The 24838-nt window shown below is 38.4% G+C and overlaps 1 protein-coding gene across 2 annotated transcripts in view; it reads left to right on the forward strand.

Moving 5' to 3' along the window:
* LOC124868280 (teneurin-3-like) overlaps positions 1-24838 on the forward strand; it is a 474572-nt gene that overhangs the window by 207790 nt on the left and 241944 nt on the right. The window contains exon 1 of one of the 2 annotated variants that reach the window (XM_047365340.1): positions 511-1027. The exons of the other annotated variant lie outside the window; for it this stretch is intronic. The gene's annotated coding sequence lies outside the window, so the exon portion shown is untranslated. Of the gene's footprint in view, positions 1-510; positions 1028-24838 lie in introns of those variants that run through there. 2 annotated transcript variants of the gene reach the window in all.

Here is a 24838-nt window from a genome sequence, read left to right on the forward strand (position 1 = left end):
AAACTAGTAGTTTTGTGTAAGATGTATGAACTTCAAAATCATATAAAAACAAATAAAATGAAAGCTTTTTTTAAAAGTATTTTTATGTTTTATCATGTTTTCCCTTTTTCGTTCACTCCAGTCACTGTTTCACTCCTAAGTACGTTGAGTTTACACAGCTGCCTGAAACCGCAACAGGACCCACACACATGAATGAGGGCGATGTGCGCACATTTTCTGGCTCCGGGAGGAAAGAGAAGGATCGTGTGCAGGGCGCACGCGGTCGGGAGGTGTAGCTGCTCTGCTTTTAGAGACGCGGTCATGAAACTGGGGGGAGATCAGAGCTGAGGAATGCATCGAGAAGGGAGTGCACTCCTCCACCTCTCAGCTTCACCTTCAGTCTTCGAATCCACAGCGCAAAAATCTCCACCCTCCCTCCAGTCAACCGACCAATCACATCCTCCTGCTTCTCCCGTGGCCCCGCCCTCTCCCTCGCTCTCCCAGCAGAGCTGTGGAACCAGAGAGGTAAAGAGCGAGGGCGCGAGAGATCGGGCAGACGAGGCACACGCACACGCGGCAGAGGTGCCAAAAAGCACGTGAGGACGCAGGACCCACAAAACGCTCAGGCGCGTGCGCGTGGGAAGCTGGGAACCGTTTTCTTCAGCTGGCAGAGAAGAAGAAAAAACATAGCTGTGTTTCAGGAGAAAGCAGCAGCGTGGTGTAGTTTTTCCCCGCTCCGGTTTTCCTTTTTCATCCCTTACATGGAACACAGGGAATGAGAGAATTGAGAGAAGAGACGGAGGGCAGCCAACCTCAGAAGTGAGAGCGATTTGAAAGAAACAAAATAAGGGAAAAGAAAGAAGAAAACGAAAGACAAGATTAAGAAAAGCACAAGGTTTGTGCGTTTATGTCTCTTCTTAAAGAAGGGAGGGAAGAAAAGCCATCCGGGGAAGACGCAGACGGAGGTGTTTTCCTGCGTGTGTCCCTGAGAGCCTGAAAGGAGCCTATGTTTCTGGAAGCTTTAAACTGGAGTACTTACACAGACAAGGTACACACGGCCCAATTCAGTTTTCTTTTTTCCTTTCTCTTCCAGCTGCACGGTGGCGATGTGTGTGTGTGAGAGAGAGAGAGAAGAGTGTGTGTGTGTGTGTGTGTGTGAGCTGTGAATCAGTGTGTCTGCATGACTTGGGAAATTGCTTGGTCTCTAGTCTATTGACTGTCATTGTGTGAATTCACTGACTGAATGTAAACCCATTGACAAAACAACACAGCGCATGTGTGTGTGTGTGTGTGTGTGTGTGTGTGTGTGTGTGTGTGTGTGTTGAAATAATGGCAGCCAGAAAGTAGAGAGACAGAGAAGCAGAGTAAAGGAGAGGGAAAAGAAGAAGAGAACAGTTTATTTTTCAGAAGCATTGTGTTTTTCTTATCTTTGATTTTGACCAGTTTTTCCTTCTCTAGACTCTTAATGATTCTGTGAGATTATGGGATGTTTCTGTTGTTTTTTTTTACCTCTTTGTATTTTCCTGTCAATCCGAACTGAAAGTTAATCCTCCATAACATCCCATTTTCCAATCCAGGTTACAACATGTTGCTGACAGCATGGATCCCAGTCGTCCTTCTAACAGTTCATGTTCTGGGCTGAGAGGGATTGTCCAGTTAAAATAACTGGGCACTGTGGGTTGCAGCAGCCATGATGTGTTGCTCTTTGCTGAGGATAGGCAGCTGCACTGAATTCACACCAACAGAGAGTTTCACGTCAGCCTTTAAAGGTCAAATCTGTCCTGAGGAGAGCGTTGCCTCTAGATGATAACACTGAACGAGAAGCAGACACTTTTAATTCAATTATACCTTCAAAAGACGACACTTTGGTTTCATTTCACGTCGTCTTCACTTTGACTTAGAATTTTCCACATCAGTGTGTACACTTTTTTTAGCCGAGAAGAGGACTCTATATAAATCTTTTTTATCATCCTGAAATAGAAACCAACTTTGTGAGGCTGAAATTTTGAGAATGACTTTTCAGCCACACTCCTCAGGTTTTGCACAAGCTTTATAGTGGAAAGCATGAAAGCCAGCTGAAGTTCCCATAATGTGATGAAGTCGGTCCTTTTTGTTTTACCTCTACTCAACCTGGCTGCTCCAGCCCCAGGTTTTACTCACTAAATGTCGGCGGTAGTCTTCTTATTTTGGCCGTAACGAATAGAGTTAAAACTCTGTACGATCCAGAAAACCAGAGTGCAGAGGAAAGCTATTTGACAATTTTAACAGCAAATCCCATGTTGAAGCACTTTATTATGAACACCTGCACAGAAATTAGAAGGGTTCCTCCGTAAACTCTGTTTTCAATAAGCTTATATGAGTTTAGTTTTTTTGTGTACATTATCATGGAAACCATGCTTAAAGTGGCTGTATAAAATCACATTAGGATTAAAGTCAAACAACTGTGTTTCTGTAATGGGATTTCTAGAAGCTTATTTGGTTTCTGTGTATCTGCAATGAATTTAAAAACTGAAAAGTTTCACTCTGTCACCTAATGTGTGTCACAGTAATAGCAAAAGGTGCATTAAGCCGATCTGATTTGCTATCGGAACAATTTAACGCCTCGGCTTTTAGTCCTGTGTGTTTTGAAAGGCTTGATAATGATGATGGTGTGTGTGTGTGTGAGTGTGTGTATGTGTTTAGGAGGGGTTGAGGTTACGGTTAGGCTGGCGGGACTCTGTGCCGCTGCTCAGACACAGAAAGAGAAGATGGGCTTTTGCTTTTTACCTAATCACTTCCAGACAGATTTGCATTCCACTGCCACTCTCTACTTTGGTGGAAGTGTGTGTGTGTGTGTGTGTGTGTGAGTGTGAGGACATCTCTTTCATTCTTTTATCTCTCTTCCTGCCACATATTACACACACATTACATTTTCTATAAAAAAAAAAGTTTAAAAATTATGAGCTTCATGGGGACATGAGTGTGTGTGTGAGGGTGAGAGACATGGCAAAGGAGGAAGCGGGCGATGGATTAAAGGAATTAAACTGTCACTGTGAGAGGAAACATGGTGAAAAACTGTGGATGGACAGAGCGTAAAGAACGGAGGGCACAGACAGCGGTGGAGGCAGGAACATGTGCGACTGATTAAGATTCCTGCGAGGTTATTAGGAATGATGAGAAGAATGAGAATGTACAGAGGAGCAGTAAAATTTTATATCCGTTTCATAAAAAGTTTAAAGAATTATGTATAACAGTTCAAGTAAATTCTCTGCTCTCTGTTCCAGTAAATATGTTCTATGTTGTTGTTTTTTCTGCTTTGGAAAAATGTTACTTTCATTTAGTTATTATTCTTTGAGGCTTTATGAGGCAGAGCTCGCTAAAACATGAGAATATTTCTGTGCGCAGTTCCAACTGCGTTCTGCTGACAATTCATTATTAGTGGCTGGTGTTTAAAAAATATGTAGCGCTTTTTATTGCGTGTGCCTTGCTCAGCATAGCAAAAATAACGCTTGTTTTTGGTTTCTGTTCAGTTATATCATCACACAAAATTGTAATATCTGTGTTTTCTGTGCGTTTCAAACTGATTTCTTTGTGCACATTTTGAAGCATTTTTTTAGCTTTCCTGGAATGTTTTAGTGGATTAGGACTTGTGTGAGTTTCAGACCAACCTCTGTGCAGCACAATGCAGTCAGTCAAGCAGCACAGACAGCTGCTACATTCCACTAGTGGATAAACTAATGAAAAAGAACACTTTGATATGGTGCCACTAATGTTCAGCAGCACACTTCTACCTGCGTTCTGTAGGAGCTTCCCTTTTTAGTGGTTTTGGTGCGCCAATGTTCAGTTCAGTCTGTGTACTAAACCGCAGCTCATAACTGAGCTCATAATCATCTGCACACATTTATCCAAAAAGATGAAAATTTATAATATGCAGGTATTAAGGCAGTTAAATAGTAGTGTGGGATAAAATAGCTTTAATTAAGAAATAAAACACTAACAGTATTTTTTTAAATTGAGGGAAATTTTAGAAACTGTTGAAATACTTTTTTAGCAATCAGTTTAAATTAGAAGCTTGCTGTTCAAATGCTTTTTGACTATTAAAGTTTACCAAACTAGACCATGTTTTTACATATAGTCCTGCTGGAAAAATCCCCAAAACTAATTATTATATGCAATATGCACAGATCCATGTGTTCACTGCATTTTTCAGTTTTGTAAACCTGACTCTACTTCCCTCCTCAACACCAGAACGACTGATTTCCAAGGCAACAGGATGAAATGAAGATGAGGAGTTGGGTGGGGCTAACATTTTTTGTTTTTGTAAAATAGAAATGTCATTTTTACTTTTTAACATTTTGCTGTTAGTATATTTCACACACAGACACACACACACATATATATATGTATATGTATATATATATATATATATATATTTTTTTTTTTCAGGTGAAGTAAAATTAGTTGTATTCCTCCTAAACAAATGTAGTTAAGTGGTTTATAGTTTCACTTTATTTTAAAGTCTGTCAGATTGTCATCTTCATTTATTTCCATTCAGTCTAATGTAGCACTCTTAAACAGCTCAATAAATGCACTGCAGGTATAATCTTGTCCATTCTAATTGAAATAAATGAAACCTAATTGGTAATTACTGACTTTCTTATTCAAATTGTTTTCTGTAGTGCTTTCTCATTTTAATTTGTAACATTTTGAGCAACAGCTTTCTTAGAAAATTAAAATTGTCATTTATTCTTTTACTTTTATTTATTCATTTATACACTTTATACACATTTTAGGTATGACATGAAAGAGCAAAGTTACGTTTTGGATGAATTCTTCTGTGTTCATGGACGGATAGAGGTTTGAAACTGTGTGTGTGTCCCACTGTGGATGTCGTGTCCCAGTGTTTCAGATTATTCTTTTTTTTCTTCCCTCCTGAGGCTTTATCAGATTATTGTAGATGTATTTGCAGATTAAGCAGACAGTGTGTGTGTGTGTGTGTGAAGAACTGACCACTGAGGCAGACAATGTGACCAGCCAACCATTATATGACCTGCTGGATCCCAACACTGTTGCACACACACACACACACACACACACACGGATAAATGTACACGTTCACACAAGCATCCCCATGCATGTGCCGCCTTGAACACACACATTGTAGTGAGCAGCTATGTGTTTCTGGTCAAGGCCAGAAGGTCAGACTACATGCTGACTGTCATATCTATATATATATACATATCTATATATATATATGTATATATATCTATATACATATATATATATATGTATATACATATACATATACATATATATATATGTATATATATGTGTGTGTGATGTATGTGTGTGTATATAGGTATATGTGTGTGTGTGTTTTCCAGGAGTGTGAAGGTACTTTACATCATGAGAGTCAGGCTGCTTTTAAGGAACTTGATTTTTCTCTATTTCTCATTCCTGCACTTTCCTGCACTCTTTTCTTCTGACACACACACACACACACACACACACCGGCACAATGCCTAACCATGCATGCACCCCACCACCTCCCCCAAATACAACTAATTCTGTGTCTCTCTGTAGCTCTCTCTCCACAAATAGAGCATGATCTCCTAGCAACGAGGCCTTTGAGACGGATGTGTGAGATAGATTGAGTGTCTGCAATATAGGATTCTGTAAGTGTGTGTGTGTGTGTGTGTTTGGGTTTCAAAGCCAGAACGATGATGAAAGTCATCAGAGCAAGGACACCGCTTTGAAACGGAAGTTAAGGAATGAATGCAAGACTGCGGCTCGTCCTTGGAAGGAAAACTTTGTATTTTTTTTTCCTGCTGGATTACATTACCGTTAGTGGGACTGAAACTTCTACAACAGCTGTATTTATTTGTGGAAGAACATTGATCAGCTGTATAACATTATTGTTCAGCTGTACAGACATCATGCAATAGGCTTCAGCGGTGGCAGAGCAGGAGACCTGAACAAAATCCCAAGAGAGCGATGTAGGGCTGAGCTGGAGAAACCGTGCTGTGAGTTCTGCTGGCTGTTGTATAATCTTGTTTACTGAAGCTGACGGGCTGAGCTGGACTACGGATCAAACTGTTCTGGTGCACTGCTGGCGGAGTGCTGGGTTTTAATCTTACAATAAAAAATGGATCCGAATCTGAATGTTTCCCAACAATTGTTGTATCTTAATCATGTTTTATAATCATACAGAACCAAAGTTCTAGTTTTTAGGCTGCCTCTCATGATTAAACAGGTTTCTGACCGCATATGAGTGCATTCTTATATTTACTTTCATGTGTCCTAATCATGCTGTCTGTGTATGTGTATGCTTTTCCATGAGACCAAAGTTTACTGTTTTATAAAAAGTCAGTCAGTCATTTTCTACCGCTTATTCCATAGTGGGTTGCGGGGGAGCTGGTGCCTATCTCCAGCAGTGGTGGTGTGTTATTAACTAATTACTGAAAGCAATAATGAAACAAACAGTAACATCAGCAAAACTATTTTGTAAGTTCTATGGTGGCTGAGGGAGGACAGGAGGGGCAGGCAGGCGAATGCAAAGCAAGTTTATTCAACAGAGATTCCCAGTGCTTTACTGGAAAATCAAGGAACTGAAATAATCATTGTAAAAACAGTAGGGATCACATAAAGGATACATTTTAATTTAAAACAAATGAATAGCTAAGACCTGATAGAAGTGAACAAGTAAAGTAATATTTGACCTCAATGGGTGATCTCAGGTTTTCAGGGAGTTTGTTCCAGGGTTGGGGAACTTAGAACCCAAATGTTGCCTCACCTTGTTAATTTCTGTTCTGATGACCTGGTGGGTCTACATGGTTCCTACCTGACCATCAGCTCTGAAATGTTTTTAGGCTTAAGACCACATAGTGCCTTACAGGCCATTAACAAAGGTAAGAGTAATATGTATATAATATTTATATTAACCTTATTCTAGTTGAAGCAACAATGTGTTCAAAAAGCTACACGTAGAAAGTGAAGGCCAGTACAACAAAAAAGAACAATTGTATCTAAAGATTACAGAAAGGAAAAAAAGGAATGGACCTAATGAACAATAAACATGGACAACAAACATAATGGTGGCGTGATAACGAACATTAGAGCTCCTTCTGCACGAATTTTCTTATCGGGAAGTATCTCGGATTTGGGTTTGATGCTGGAAATCAGTTTGGTATATTAGGAAGACTGGATTAGTGTATTGGTTCAAATTTAATACATTTTAAACATTTCCACTAAGTTTGAACTTAGCACTTCAAGCCCCATGAAAAAGTTTGAAGAAGTCCAAAACTAAAAAGTGTCTTCCTTACACATATAGAACAAAATAAACATCCATTTCTTAAATGCATGCAAATGAAAAGGCAGTACAGAACTAAATAACTTCTCCCAACGTGAAAATACGAAATAAATCAACGTTTACTATTCAGAACTTTGCTGACCTGACGCTGTTCAAACACCAGGTGGTACTTGTGAGGAACCTGTTCACATTTGAGTTCACACAGTATCACCACTCACTCAGTGCTGCTGATGTCTTTAATTGGAAACCCAAGCTGTTTCCAGCCCGGCCGATTTAAAACAAAAAAGCAGATTTTTAAGCTTATACAGGTCACCATGCATTGCTTCGGTGTGGAAAGCTTTTAGGTGACATATTCGTCTGCTCTTTGTCTGCTGTGTCCCTTTGCACCAAGCATTAAAAGTACTTGTGAGGGCATTTGTGTGGATGAAAGTTGTGACAGCCTTCATGGGATGGCATGTACAGTGATAGTAATACAGCAAATAATTCTACTGTATCACCCCAATATGTATATATTTACTTTATTAAAGCAATTGTTTTAATTGGTGTTGCTTCATGTAAAACTACATAGTTTGAGTACAAGTAAATATTTCTGTTTTTGTACTTGCCACTGTGATTTAAAGAACTTTCTCTAAAGTGAGGAAATGTAAGGTAAAGAAGGTAGCTGGATTTCATTTGCTCTCCATGTTCCCAGCGCCAAGAGCTTCTCCAGTCTATTCTTTGTTCTGTAAATTGGAAAAAATGTATCACTTTAGCTTTTGTTTGCCACCATTCATCTTACATAAAGTTGCATCACTGTTTCCCTCCACTTCAGGACCACATGATATGAGAGCAGGGAGGTTTCCAAACAGATTTAGAAGAGTTTACACAAAGCTAAGAGAGGGAGAAAAGAGGAAGCTTGTGAGTGATGAGGTGCTTGCTGACAAAGTGTTTCTTATCAGAGACCAAGTCCAGATGGTTTGCAAACACACCTCTTCTCTCTCCCTGCTGCTCCTCCTGTCTCCCTTGCCCTCCTTATTTCCGTTCTCTCCATGTTTCCTCTATTTCTTCAGCTCCTAATCCCTTCTTTCTTTTAGCAGTACCTAGTGCTATCTTGCATAAAGCATACCAATACGGAGTGGGCCCTTTAATAAAAAGTCCCACCTTAGATAAAAGTTGAGTGTGTGTGTGATAGTAAAGTCCTTATCTAGAGAACTGCACTCACTGGATTATGGTGGTCTGCAGCTGCAGCGCCTGCATTATGTCAAACATCACTCGTGTTGATGTCACAAGGTAACACAAGACTAAGTGCAGCAGAGGGGGGACAAGACAAGCAGATAACTGTCACAATCAGCCAACTCTAGAAGAGATCACATAATATGAATCACTTAGTTACCTGTTGGTCTCTGAAAACAGGAGGTAACCTGAAGCAAGAAAGGAGGATTTCATAGATATCTTTACTGATCGTTGCAAAAATAATAGCAGATTGGGCCAAAAATCATTTTGTGTAACTTATGAAAGGCATACAGTGCTGCAAAAAACAATTTTACTCTTACAGATTCCTACAGTTTTCATTTTTCTGTCACACTTAAATGTTTCAAATCAAATCGTAATGTCGAAAAAGATACCAAGAATAAATACAAAAAGCAGTTTTTAAATAAATAAAATATTTTTTTAATTAAAGAAAAAACACCAAACAAACTAAGCTGGTTCTATATGAAATTGTGATTGTTAAATCATAAATTAACTCTATTCAACCACATTTTATGCTTAATTTCACTTACTACACCCAGACCTGATTACTGCCAGATCTGTCAAATCAAAATGTCACTTTAATATAACCGGTCTGACAACACGGAAGTAGGCTAAATAATCTCAAAAATCAACACATCATGTCCCAATCTATAATAATTGTCTGTGACCTCAATCAAAAAGGGTCACAGACTTTCCTGAGATGTTGGACTCCAGGGAACTAAAGTCAGAGCCATTATCCACAAATCGAGAAAACATGGAAGAGCAGTGAACTTTCCTATAAGTGGCCGACCTACCACAATTATTCCAGGAGCGCATCAGCAACTCATCCAGGAGGTCCCAAAGAACCCAGAACATCATCATTCAGTACCACAAGCCTCGCTTGACTCTGTTTTAGTCAATGTTCATGATTCATTAGGAAAGAGACTGGGCAAAAAAGGGCCTCATGGAAGTGGTCGAAGGCCAAAACCACTGCAGACCAAAAAGAACACAAAGGCCTGTTTTACATTTGCCAGAAAGATTCTGACTCTAACTGATAGAATTCCTGAAGGACTTTTGTGACCTTAAAGTTAAGCTCCCTTTATACAGCAGGACAATGATACAAAGTTCACCAGCAAGTCCACCTCTGATTGGCTAAAATAGCAAAATAAATGAAGGTTTGGCCTTGTCAGAATCTAGATGTAACTCCATGCTATGATGTCCTCTTAAACAGGCCATTCATCCCCAAAAGCCCTCTAATGTGGCTCAGTTAAAACAATTCTGCAAGGAAGAGTGGGCCAATACAGACTCATTAGCGGTTTCCACAGTCACTTGATGACAGTTGCTGCTACCAGGCATGGCACAACCAGTTATTGGGTTAAGGAAGCAATTATACTTTTACATGGGGTTAGATTAGTTTGGATAGCTATTTTCAGTTAAAGTATGATATAATTAATTTAATATCTAGATTCTGCATTTACTCTGGTTATCTTTTTCTGATATCAAGAAAATATTTGATCTGAAACATTAAAGTGTGACAAAAAGCCAAAAGCAGAAGAAATTAATTTGGGAACAAATACCTTTTCATTGCTCTGTATGTATGTGTGTATACTTACACACAGCCAGAGGCCTCGTTTAATACAGGCCAACTGCTTTGTGGTCTTATCTGGCTTCTTGGGGAAATGCAGACTGACGTGGTGATGGGAAAAAGAACCATGAGCACCCGCAGGTCCTGATGGGTGTGTGTGTGTGTGTGTGTACCCCTACTTGATTGTGTGTGACAGCTCATATCAGTGCTTTTTTTAAAACCTGTTGTGTCTACCAGTAACTAATTCTTTTCACTTTGCACATAATGGCCATAATACACACTATTCAATATTCAGTTTTTTCCATCATTTTAATATGTTACAGTTTATGTAGGAGAGCAGACCTACTGTCCTGTTATTTTACTACTAGGATTGTTTTCCTGCCAATTATTGGTGTGTTTTGCATGAGAAGATCTAACAAAGAAGACTAAATTCCATGTTTCTGTGTCATTCAATTAAACTGTAAAATGGTTCTACAACCAATCAACCAATACTTCATTTCAACAATTAAAGGGAAACTTAGTCTTCATATTTTAATTCAATTAGTTGTAGATTTAAATGATTTAAACTATACCAACACTAGGGTAAACTGTAGATGAATAAATCCTTATGAAAAACTGTTTTAAAAAAGTTGCCTTTTATAATATGTTCTCATAAAATATTTAACAGTCAGGGAACCTTTCCTATAACTTTTTAACAATGAAAATAAACGTATAAAAATACACACATTTAGTTCATCTAGTCATCTGGACCTGTTCTGTAAGACTTTTTATAAAGTCTTAGATAAAATTACTCTGATCAACAAAGTGAATAGTTTATTTTATTAAAAAAAGGATATTTAAGATATGAAAAAGGTTTTATCCGTTTTTCTGCTCTGCTGCTGTAAATTTTACAGGCATGCCTTGAGAAATGTCTAGATTCATGGAGGAGAGAATAAAGTGAGACGAGGCAAGTTTTGCCCCAGGAGCTATGAGCGACTGGATGTACAGGTGTACCCTCTGACTGAGATCATAAAATCCAGCATTTTTATAACCTCAGATAATGTGTGAAAGCAGCCCAGGTGGAGAGGGATCAGACAGAACGATAACCCCAGACATTAATCTGCTGAGGAGAACCATAGACATTCAGCTGTGTGGAAAAGGCTCCGAGAACAAACACACAGATACCTCTATATGCTGCGGACACCCCTCCTCCTCCTGTACCACCCCTGCTCCCTCTCCTCAGCTCTTTTGTGAGGTTGTGTCTGGTAGGCAAAGGTTACAACCCCCAACAGGCCATGGGGTCAGTTTACAGGAAGGGTGCTTGTGTTTTTGTGTGTGTGTGTGTGTGTGTTCCTGTCTTGGCATCACAGTGAGAACCATTTTCCCGATTTCACCATCAAATTGAGGACCGTTTGTACCAAAGTGAGGACATTTTGCTGGTCCTCACGACCTATTTTGATAACGGTTAGGTTTTGGACTAAGGTGTGAATTGACTTTAGGTTAAGGTTAGGGTTAGGCATGCACTGGTAATGGTTAGGTTTAGGGTTATTGTCAGGGTTAGGGCATAGAAAGGGTTGAAAATGACTGAAAATCAATGGAAGTCAATGGGAGTCAACACATGGTCCTCACTACATATAGCAAAACAAGAGTGTGTGTGTCAGACACAGACATGTATGCTTTTATGGATGCACTGCTGTGGGTCTTTGGTCTGATAATGGATTTGCCATGATTGTAGTTGATCACACAAACACAGTTTTGCATGTCACCCCCTCTCCACAGTTTTCTGTGTGTGAAATAGTGACACACATGTTTCCCATTGAGACTTGATGCTACCCTGCAGTCAGTGAAACTTATGACTGTGGACAAAATCACAGTGGAAAGGGCCTTCTTTTCATCTTGTCTCTGTTTCCATGTAACCTAATCATGCAGAATAAAAGTTAGGTCAGGGCACACTTCACTCTTCTACACATGTGTTTTGTGCATTCATGTTGGGCGGGGGGATTCCCAGTGCTCGTTGGGAAGGTGGAGGGGTAGTATTGCCTGTTCCATCAAACAGAAGGGTTTCAGAGCCTACAATTCTACTCTCAGATGTCTGCAATCAGTGTTTTCTCTGGTCAGAATATTTTAGCTGTCACAGAAAACATTTCATTATGTAGTTTGATTACAGAAACTGAAATGAATTGAAGGTTAATGCTTTTGGATGATGTCTACATGCATCAGTTTTGAACTCAGGAATTCTGATACGTTCACATGAAATATGAAAGTTAGTTTTATGAATGAACTCCTGTAGGGTTCTTCCTCTGCTGGACTCTTACTATGGAACGGATTAATGTTTCTGAGTAGTGACTACTACTGTTTAGGAAGAGAGATGCAGTGAGTGTGTCAGAGTGAACAGTGGAGTGAGTTTTCAGGTCCTCATCATCAGTTCAGTGTAATTTATCCTAAATATATGGATCAACTTAGTCTTATATATATATATATATATATATATATATATGGGAGTATTTTACCATATGTGTACCATATTTAGAATATTTTAGTCTTTTTCATAATTGTTATTATGGGAATGTCACAACATTTGTGATTTACTCATTTATTAGCAGACATAAAGACAAGAGATAAGAAAGTATTTTTTTTCCGCTTACTGCTGAGTTTCTGAAGCACTGATAAACATATCTGATAGCCATATAATACTGGAATTACAATACAAGGCCTTCAAGTGCAGGAAGCTTTCCCAGGAACCAGGGAAGTTTATTGGGCCACTATTTCTTCCCTGTTTTTTCACTGCATTTACCAAAATAAAAACTAATTTCCAGAATAGAAAAAATTGTATTAATTGGAAATCTTGGGATGCAGTGCTATTAAGGGAAGGCATTAAGTATGTAAAATATTTCAGGATTATTTTTCAGTCAAATCAGTAAGATAAGATAAACTACAGCTCATGTTTATTGTAAATTTAAGATTTTTAACGTCTGCTTGCAAGGCAAGTTTATTTATATAGCACATTTCAGTAGCAAGACAATTTAAAATGCTGTACATGACAAAAAGAAACATACTAGGAAAATTACATTGCAGTGGCATAAAGGGCAATAAATAATTAAAGAGAATAAAAAATAAATAATTAAAAAGATGATAATGAAAAAAATAAAATAAAATACAAAATTAATGATAAAATGATTGATAAGAAAATGAAAGGAAAGTTGGACTGAAAACTTAACTAATAATGTTTAGATGGCCCAGTCAAAGGCCACTCTAAACAAATAAGTTTTTAATCTTTATTTAAAGCAACTTAGGGTTTCAGTGCTTTTACAGTTTTCTGAGAGTTAATTCCTGATTAGTGGAGCATAAGAACTAAAAACTTTCTCCATGTTTGGTTCTGGTTCTGGTAGGCAGAGTAGATTTGAGCCAGAAGACCTGAGAGTTCTGGTTGGTTGATACACTGACAACAAGTCTGTAATGTATTTTGGTGCTAAGCCATTCAGTGATTTATAGACTAACATAAGTATTTTAAAGTCTATTCTCTGAGCTACAGGGAGCTAGTGTAGGGACTTTAGAACCGGGGTGATGTGCTCCACTTTCTTAGTTCTAGTGAGGACGCAGGCAGCAGCGTTCTGGATCAGCTGCAGCTGACTGATCGACTTTTTAGGCAGACCTGTGAAGCTACTGTTGCAGTAATCAATTCTACTGAAGATGAACGCATGAATTCGTTTTTCAAGGTCCTGCTGAGACATTAGTCCTTTAATCCTGGAGATTTTCTTTAGGTGATAGAAGGCCGACCTAGTTACTACCTTTATGTTCCTCTGAAGGTTCAGATCTGAGTCCATCACTACACCCAGGTTTCAAGCCTGACTGGTGGTTTCTAGCTGTAATAACTGAAACTGTGTGCTAACTTTTAAACGCTCTTCCTTTGGTTCAGCTGAAGAAAATTTTGGCCCATCCATGCTTTGATTTCTTCTAAGCATTTACCCAGCGCTTGACAGATTTTGAGCTGAAAAATGAAGAACTGCTTACTTGTGTAATATCTGTAATGTTATAAACTTTCATTGACTTTAATATCATTTTAATTAAATTTCACAAAGTATAATCTGTGAAATGATAACCAATGTAAGGCTAGAACATCAAATTTGATCAATTCTAAAGAAAGACAAGATAGATTTCTCCATTGGCAAAATTTAATCAAAATTTTCTACAGATACAACTTTGTGGTAGCCACAGTAACAGATCTTAGTTTGTGTATATTTGTTGTGCTTGTCCCACTTCTACAATAAACTTATATGCACAAAGTTTAACATGTTCAGTTTTTAACCAGTGAGAGTATCTGCTATTTGACAGATTTTTTTTAGCTGGTTGGTATGTTAGCAAAATTGTTTCAAAGAACATCTCAAAAGAAAAGAGTGTAAACTAAATTATTAAATGATTTCAGGTGATTTGGTTAAAAACTGATAAAAAATAATGGAGCAACAAATGTGTTGATTTTGAGAAAACAAGTTCTTAAAAATATTTCATAACGATATATAATGATTGTTTAGCTTTTTAAAAAAATCTATGGAGTGTTCAAGCATTTTTATTTTGGTCAGATTTGGTATGCACATGCACGAATACACACGCATACACACACACACACACATTCCACACACAGGGCTTTCTATTATATGTTTGTGTGTTATATTCCCACTCATACACTGGGAAACATATCTGGGACCTTTGGGGAGTGGTCTTCTGTCAAATGCAGTTTGGGGGATCAAACCTCTAATATTCTGGATAAAACACGCACCCTACCAATAGGCTATGGTTTCATTCATATGCTATATATAGCTGTTGAGAGGTATACATGCTGCTATTTAATACATAGATATATATGTTAAATAAATGCATTCAACTAAAATAGTTAAAATTTTTCAAATGTTTAATAAATATTTAAATGCGAAAAAATACATCGAAATACGTGTTCTGTATGCTAATCATTTATGTGAATATATAATTCTTTGTTTAATTATTTAACAGTAATGTGTTGAAAGACATTCAGAATTTGTTTGTATCTTAGCCTCACACAATAAAGCCAGAGGAAGAGCTAACAGAGCTACAGACAAGGTCTACAGTTGAGCTGCTGTGCAGGTTCACTAATCAGGTTTTAGGTCTGATAAGCTACAGTAAATATGGAATAATAAAACAAAATACTAAGGTAACTATATATGAAATTAAATGTGTAATTCATTTGAATTTTTTTATATTTTAAAAACTTTAAATGTGTGTGTGTGTATTGATTTAGTTTAGGAAGTCATTTTCCATGCATTTTTGTCAGGTCCCCTCCCCTTGCATATAGATCATTTAAATGAGAGTATACTTCCTTATTCATAAATACCTTCCTGTGTAACATATGTAGCTGCTGCGCCCACTCTTTGCAGTTAATGCCAGCGGTGAGGTGAAAGTCAACCAATTAAGCTGACTTCCATATGGAACATAACACTCGCTGCCCACTCAGCTTCGTGAGTGCAAACACACACATGCTGGCACATTTGGGCAGCCACTTTTCTCAGCCAGTTTTTCACTCTTTTTAATTATTCTCTCAGACAGGTTGATTTCATTCATGCATTTCATTTGAATAGGCAGCATAGGGATGTGACTATGGTCTCAGGAGATAATTACATTTTCTCTGCCAGATAGAAGCAGAAGGACTTTACTACAACAGGTGCTTTGCTCAAACTTCGGTTTGTGTTCTGTTCTACACACACAGGTTGCTGGTCATGGCACACATCTCAGCCTGTATTATCTACCCTCTGAATTTGTTCAGATTCTCTCCTATGTATGTATTTTTACCTGAGTGCATTTGGTCATATAGATTGTACCTCAATGTATTTGTGCGGCAACATTATGATGGAACTCTGTGTGCTGATTCCTCTGCTGGTGTATGGGTTAGTGGAGAGCTGACTGACTTGGCAACTTAATGATTCAATAGTCAAAAATCAGATTGTTGTTTGTTTCATTAATGCACCATAGCTTGCCACTCAAAAATATATATATATTATATTTTTCTTGGTAATAATGATCACTACATGGACCAAGAGAAAAATCTAGCAATAGTGTTAAAACCTTCCAGATACTGACATTAATTTTTATATGTATGTTGTTCATACATATAAACAACAAGTGGCAAGTGGTTTTCAGATACCACTTGCCACTTAATGATACATTTTTATCTTATAGCTTATAATATATATATATATATATATATATATATATATATATATATATATATATATATATATATATATAGCTCTAACTGACATTACAGGAGACATGATTTTTAAGTTTTCTTTTAATAACAGCAACATAACAGTTGATTGCTTTAGATGCATAATTTAACAGTTAGTGAAAAGAGCAATATAACAAAAGTTTTAAGATTTACCAGTTATCTGTAAAGCGTGCAGCTTTGTTTCTTTAAGAGCACCCCTCCATTTAGGGAGGGCAGAAACACTGGACTTCTTAAATCTATTTGAAAAATTGACATTTTTGCTAAAAACTATCAAATTCAATACGATGGTAATGGACAAATAGTAGAGCTACATACAAATTATTTTATAGCATAAGCATGCTGCTGATCACAGTTCATAGAGCCAAATCAGAATCTGTCCAAAATCAAAGCAGGCCTGACTTATAAGTCTATAGGACATTATAGTATGTAAATAGAATATCTACTACAGTTTATGTTGTGCAGTTATGAATTTATCAGACATTGTGAATACAGATAGAGTGGTTAGTCTCTTGATAAAGTCTTGCAGCAAACCTCACTTCAAACTGCTACACAGCCATTTAAGATGGCTCCAGTAGAGCCTTCCTTTAAACATACAAGCAGAATGGGAAATAAAATGCATATGCAGCAAAAACGTTTCTTCCTAAAATCTTTGCATTGACTCCCTGTCAGCCAGCCTAACCAAATAAGACTCTTTAAGTAGCCTTGGACTCAGTTGTTATAAATCTCAGCTTGTGTTATGGCAGGCTGCAGCTCTGTGGGGTAATTAGCATCAAGGCAGCCAGCCAGGCTCTGGTTAAGCAATGGCAGATTTATGACTGAAAGCACAGAAACAAACATTTAAGACTAAACCTGAGCCAACAACAACCATTCAACTGGATTGTTGTTGTTTGTATTCTGTGCTCTCATTTATCATTTTCACATAAACTGGAAGCAAACATTCTCATATATGGATGTCAAAAGCTTTATTAACTTTCCTTAGTTTCTTAAACACATGGTGCACAACATGCTGTCATTGTCAGGTTAGGGTTTGGGGTTAGAGGATACTTAAGTGACAAAACAGCCAAATACCAACAAAGAACCAAAAAAATACCACAGATATATCAAAGAAGAAAAAAGAAAATAATCAAATATTGCTTCAGACTACTTGATAACACAAGTCTCTCTCATCATCAGCCTTTAAAGAAGTAATAAATTATCATGCAAATGTAGTATTCTATATCTATTTTCTGGCTGACATGAATAATACATTGTTTTAATCCAATATACTGTATAGGGGATGATCACTCATCGCCTCCTGATCAGAATGTGACTTTCCAAGAATAGTTTCCTAAACGGTCCCCTATATTTAGAGTTTGTCTACAAAGATCAGCAGATATTGCCAACTAAACAGGTTTCTGATGACAGCTGCTGTGTTTTATAAAATTCCTTTTCAAAATTAGTTTCCAAATGCATAGAGTAAATTGCTTGGGCACGATAAATCCTGTAGATCTAGTGCTTTTATCTTGATATGCATATATGATTTAAATACCAGTGTTTTTGCAACAATCATGTTTTTCTTGGCATGTGGAATCTTTTCACAAACAAAAGCGTAATGTGATGTCAGCAAACCAGTGGTAAATGGAGTAGAGCATTGCTTTCACCTGAATATTATTAAATTGTTTAAATGTATCATAAATTTAACCAAGGCCAAATGCAAGAACCTCTTCGGAGTCATAAACCATGTTGGAGGACAAAGTGGGTGTTTTTTCTTACACATGACATGCCCAACACAATACCTTCTCAGTATGTTTTTCAGTTTTATGCACCAATGTAATATTTCTTCTTTGTTTCAAGTTCTGGCTGTTACTAGTTCTTGCTCCTCATCATGCATATTGTATGGGAAATATTATTGAGGAGATAAAAATACATTGCAAAAAGAACAAGCATAATAAAATGGTTCTGCTTGTTGGTATCGATACCTGTAGTTCCTTCCACCAGCTAAAGCAGACAAGGCTATACTCTGAAGCTACTGTATTGTTACTGCATTTGTTTGTTTATTTCTGAATTTATTACACATGGCTAAGCTTGATTTTACTGCAGAAATGTGTTGTGCTGTCGTTGTTATTATTAGACTTGCCTATCAAGTCAAAACAGTTTTACAGTTTCACTGATCCATTCTGTCAGTTATCCCAGTTCAGCTAAATGAAACTCTAGAAAAGGTTATCTAAAACAAAATTTGGTTAATTAATCTTTTAGGCATAATCTATCTTTTTTTATCTGGCAGAGTAGCACTCAGAATTTTTGTTTGAGTGCCAACAAGAAGCATAACAGATTTACTTTCACTAGTGGAGCATTACAGGTAACACTATTATATACGTGTGTGTGTGTGTGTGTATAGATAGATAGATAGATAGATAGATAGATAGATAGATAGATAGATAGATAGATAGATAGATAGATAGATAGATAGATAGATAGATAGATAGATAGATAGATAGATAGATAGATAGATAGATAAACGTTATTAGAAATTGCGTTGGGATTATAGACACGAAGATGGAAACAAAAGAGAAAAACAGAATAAAAGGGAGGCTAAAATGGAAAGAAGGAGATAAGAATTGAGTAATGAAAGAAGGCTGTTTCTACACCTGCAGAAAGAGAAAGAAAACCACAGGGACAAACAAAAAAATATATATAACAACAACCTCATTGAAAAGTACACGGCACTAATTAACACAAGATGTATTTAGTGGCAACCGCAGCTCAGTATAGAGTATATCTGTATATGTGTGTATGTGTAAACACCCGCCCAAACCCGAACAATCCCAGATTTTAAATCCAATCTTTTAGAATTAGAGTTTTAAGGCTGAGATTGACTCTTCTAGATTAAGACTTACTCTTGATGTAACTCTGTCAGTGAAACTGCCCCATGAAGAGTTTCTCAAAGGATCCAGCATTATAATCCAACAAAAATGTAGGTTTTAAAACATACGTTTTTATTTTGACACCACACTAGAATTAGGCTTGGACAGCATTCTTCCAGAAGGAGTTTGGAGTTTGTTTCAGCAAACAGTAGAGTACCCCACCGAAGCTGGCAGTGGGACACGGTAAAAGACAAGGATACCTGGACGTTCAGTTTTAGCTCTCTATAAACGTCAGAGTTGATCAGGTTTTGTGTTCGAAGAAGTGTCTGCAGGCTTGATTGTAACAAGCTTAGAGCAACACCTTTATGTTCACTTTATACACTTGACCAGAGGTTGACGTCCTCCAAGAACCAAAAGCTTGTCATACAATGATGAGCAGCTATTGATCATAAAAGAAAATAACTACATAACCCATTATTTCTAGAACCTTTCTAGTGGAACATGTATTGGAGCTTCCTGTGTGTGATTTTAAAAATGGACAAACAAGAAGAAATTCAGCTAAACTGCAAAGCAGTTAGTTTAAAGATACATCTTATGTACAGCTTAATATTAGCTGCCAAAACAGACCTCTTCATTGCAACTTCTGTTAAGTCACCAGATCAGTCCTACAGCAACACCACCAGGTGTGGAGTGGTTATAAAAGCTGCTTGACTCTATGTCATTTCCATGCTGTTACTTGTGACTTCATGGGTTTTCTCTTTAGAATAATCAATCAACACATCAACAATAAGTGTTATTATTCTCCTCATTAATATAGAAACACAAAGTGAGCCTACAATGGTGTAATAAAGGTGCTACTGTTCCCCTTTGATATTTTGTACAGACCAAAGAGGCAGCTCAGTGCCACATCAGTGTGTACGTACAGCCTGCAATCTAGCATTACAAAATAAGCAACGTCTGTTTCGCTTAGTAATGTAATGCTTGTCTGGTTCTAACTTTGTGATATAGATTTTCCTCTGTACAATGAGAATGTCTCCACCCTTGTTGTTAGCTTAGTAGGGTATGTACTTTGACCACCTTCTCTGTGCTAGATTTTTACGTACTAACGTACAGCTTCTGCACATCAGTCATGCTCTAAAGAAAACAATGTGAAGAGTCCAAACACTGAAAATAACTGAAGCACATTAAACACAGACGTTACACTGTGGATATGCCAAAATGATCTACTCATTGTGCAAACACGGCTCACCTTTGATTGTCCATTACATTCTTGCTTGTTCATCCATCCAAGTGCCGTTCAACCAGAACTGTGAAAGAGGCAGAGACGGTGGAACAGTGTTAGGGGACGGTATAGGCGGTAAGAAGATTGATAGGAAGAAGCAAAGAGGAAGAAGACTGGAGGCTGTTTGAACCTAATACTATTCAGAGATGCAGAGATTCTCCAGTGCATTAACAGCAAAGCTTAGAGCTTTGATTTACTAGCAGGCCATCACTGTGGAAACGGATTTGTGACCCCAATTGTTGCAAAGTCCCACTCAGGTACACTGTTGTTGTGTGTGTGTGTGTGTTTGTTTTTGTTTGTGATGAGGCCCATTTTCTAAAAACACGTTGTGAGGACCCACTGCTCCTTACGGGGACCGAAGCCTGGTTTATGGTTAAGTATGTACTAGTAATGTTACGTTTAGGGTAAGGCTCAGGGATAGGCCATATAACAGAATGAAAACTTAATGGAAGTCAGTGCATAGCATAAGCATTAAAAATCCAAGTGTGTGTGTTTGTGTGAATATTTTGACTTTCGAGCCAGAAAGTCTTGTAAAGCTCATGTCACTGCTAATAAATTCCTGATTTTACAATTGACAAATCTGGTCTCAACTCAGCCCAACTAAGCTCCATAGGATTTCAAATAGAACAAAGCAAAGCTTAAAATGACAATTTCATTCTATTATTGTTTATCAAGAACAAGTAAAATAAATTTTGATTTTAGATGTTCTTAAAACAATTAAAAGCACTAATTCATTCTAAAACATTCTAGAATTGCGCCTCTCAAGGTGGCAGCAGGTTGGAGTAGCTCTGTTACTTTTGATTCTGATTTATTCTTTTTTGGGAACTATTCCTCTTGTGGTGGATACAGTTGAATTTTTTTGGACGACTGTCCACTCCGGTGTCGGATGCTGTGCAGCTTGGAGGATTTTTCTTAATACTTCCTATTTTTGGACATTTGTTATGATGCATTGCCATGGCAACGGGGTTGTTTCTTACAACCGGGAACAGCTGATTAATATCTCAAAAGCTCAAATAATACTTCAACTACAACCCCAAATCCCTAATGAGTTGAAAAGGAGACGCCGTGGATGTAGAGCAGGAGCTAAGAGAAGAGAGAGAAGGAGGAAGTTCAAACCATCTCTTGTGATGTGAGATCGTTGGGAAACAAGTTGGATGAACTCCAAGCCCTACAAAGGACCCAGCCAGAGTACCGGGCATGCAGTATTATGTGTTTTACTGAGACATGGCTGCAGGATCATATCTCCGACTCAAGCGTCTCTCTGCGGGCTTTTTAACCATACGAGCAGACAGAGATTTAAAGAGGAGCGGCAAATGTAAAGGAGGTGGACTGGCAGTACTTGTGAACAACAGATGGTGTAATCCAGGACATGTAACTGTGAAGTGTCATCTCTGCAGTCCAGATATTGAACTGTTGGCAGTAAGTTTTCGTCCATATTATTTACCCAGAGTTCACCAGTGTTATTTTGGCAACAGTTTACGTTCCACCTTCCGCTGTTGCCGACACTGCATGTGATGCCATCAGCTCAGTTGTTGCTAAGCTACAGACACAAAACCCCAATGCTTTTGTGGCAATTTCTGGTGATTTTAACCATGCTTCACTCTCTGCTACACTTCCAACGTTTCAACAGTTTGTCAGCTGCTCTACCAGAGAAAACAAAACATTGGATTTGTTTTATGCAAATGTCAGGGACTCATACATTTCTACAGCAAGACCTTCTGTAGGCAAATCAGATCACAATCTTGTTTTTCTCTGCTCGAAATATAAGCCCCTTGTTCAGAGGCAACCTGTAATAAAGAGGACTGTGAGAAAATGGTCACAGGAAGCTGAAGAAGCTCTGCAAGGTTGCTTTGAGGCTACAGACTGGGAGGCACTGTGCCAGCTACATGGAGAGGACATCAATGTCATGACTGAGTGTGTAACTGACTATATAAACTTCTGTGTGGATAATATCATCCCCACCAGAACCGTGAGATGCTTCCCCAATAACAAACCTTGGATCACCAGTGACCTGAAGAACCTGCTTAACAAGAAAAAAAGAGCATTCAGAGAGGGAGACAGAGAATTATTGAGGAGTATACAGAAACAACTTAAAGTCAAGATAAGAGACAGCAAGGAGGTGTACAAGAAGAAGCTGGAGAGCAAGCTCCAGCAAAACAATATCAGAGATGTGTGGACAGGGATGAAGAAGATCACAGGCTTCAAGCAGAAGGATGATCAGACCGATGGAGGTCTGGACAGAGCCAATGAACTGAACACATTCTTCAATAGGTTCAGTTCAGTAACAAGCTTCGCATCCTCCTCTCCTGCTCACAGCCAAACAGACATTCCACCCTCCTTTGACCCACAGCTGTCCAGTAACACCTTACAATTTTTATCTTCCACCTCACCCCACACCCTTCTGCTTCTACATGTTTGCCTTCAACCATATCAGAAAATGCTGATGCTTCCTTTGCTTCACCCTTCCACCTGTGTGTCTCAAGAAGTCAAGTGAAGATGCAACTGGAGAGACTGAATAGGAATAAGGCTGCAGGTCCAGATCATGTCAGCCCTAGAGTCCTGAAGGCCTGTGCAGAGCAGCTCTGTGGGATTCTGCAGCACCTCTTCAACCTTAGCCTGGCCCAGAAGAAGGTTCCGGTGTTGTGGAAGACCTCCTGTCTTGTTCCGGCACCAAAGAAAACTCACCCATCAGTCCTCAATGACTATAGACCTGTTGCCCTGACATCTCACGTCATGAAGGTCCTAGAGAGACTCCTGTTGGCCCACCTGAGTAAGCAAACAGTAAACCATCCGGACCCCCTTCAGTGTGCTTATCGCTGTGGAGTTGGAGTTGAAGATGTCATCATACACCTGCTTCAATAAACCCACTATCATCAGGACAAAGCCAGTAGCACTGTGAGGATCATGTTCTTTGATTTCTCCAGTGCATTTAACACAATCCAACCTGATTTGCTTTGTCAGAAACTCCAGAAGACTCAGGTGGAGGCCTCAACAATCTCCTGGATCAAAGACTACCTGACAAACAGACCACAGTTTGTGAGACTGAAGGGTTGTGAGTCTAACCAGGTAGTCAGCAGCACAGGAGCACCACAGGGGACTGTACTCTCACCATTCCTTTTCACTCTGTACACCTCAGACTTCCAGTACAAGACAGACTCCTGTCATCTGCAGAAATACTCGGATGATTCTGCAGTTGTGGGGTGGATCAGAGATGGACAAGAAGCTGAGTACAGGAAGGTGGTGGACCACTTTGTGGCATGGTGTGGAAACAATCATCTCATTTTGAACGTGACTAAAACAAAGGAGATGATTGTAGATTTTAAGAGAAACAGGAATAAGTCAAAAACAATTTCTATCATGGGAGAAGAAGTGGAGGTGGTGGAGTAGTATAAATACCTCGGTGTTCACCTGGACAACAGACTAGAGTGGAGATGCAACTGTGAAGCCATCTACAAGAAGGGACAGAGCAGACTGTACTTCTTGAGGAAGCTTAGGTCCTTTGGTGTTTGCAGCAAGATGCTGCATATCTTTTATAAGTCTGTTGTGGAAAGTGTGATCTCTTCTGCCATCATCTGCTGGGGAAGCAACATCAGAGCCAGGGACTTAAAAAAGCTCAACAAGCTAATAAAAAAGGCTGGTTCTGTTCTGGGGACTCCTCTGGAACCTCTGGAGATCATTGTGGAAAGACGGATTCTTCATAAAATGAAGAACATTATGGAGAACCCTGAGCATCCTCTTCATAAGACTGTCCTACAACAGAGTGTCTTCAGTCAGAGGCTTCTTCAGATCTGCTGTAAGATGGAGTGCTACCACAGCCATCAGCATCTACAACGGCTCTTTAAGGAAACCTTCATAATGAGCTACAACAACATTTAATTTCCCTTTGAGATTAATAAAGTATTTTTGAATTGAATTGAATAATTGTTACATTAATTTACATGTTCACAAACTTGCAATTGAGTTAAAAGTTTATAAATCTTTTCTTATATTTATTGAGTGAACAATTTAAGTGCTGATAAAGATATACATTATTAAATTACATTGATTTTTACAGGACTTATAGGTATGTATTTATGTTATATATATCACATGGCTTAGAACCCACAGAACCCAACGACATATTAGACAGGGGTCATGATGTTTAGGCTTATCAACACAGTCTCTAATTCATTTGGATGAAATAATGTTCTGGGACTACCTGGCAAGTGTGCAGTGGAGCAAGTCAGCATGAGCTGTCGGGAGTCACTGTTACATACTAAGATGCAAATATTGAAGTAAAAGCTAAGCAGGGCTGCAGGCTGGAATGGTGAAAATTATCTAATTGATTCCCATCACTGACACAAAATTGACTAATGGAGCTTTAAATTACAGGGAAGGCACGGAAGCTTTGCTATCGTATCTGACATTCATGTTAAACAGT

The sequence above is a fragment of the Girardinichthys multiradiatus genome, chromosome 5 (genome assembly GCF_021462225.1).
Source record: "Girardinichthys multiradiatus isolate DD_20200921_A chromosome 5, DD_fGirMul_XY1, whole genome shotgun sequence".
NCBI classification, from domain to species: Eukaryota; Metazoa; Chordata; class Actinopteri; order Cyprinodontiformes; family Goodeidae; genus Girardinichthys; species Girardinichthys multiradiatus.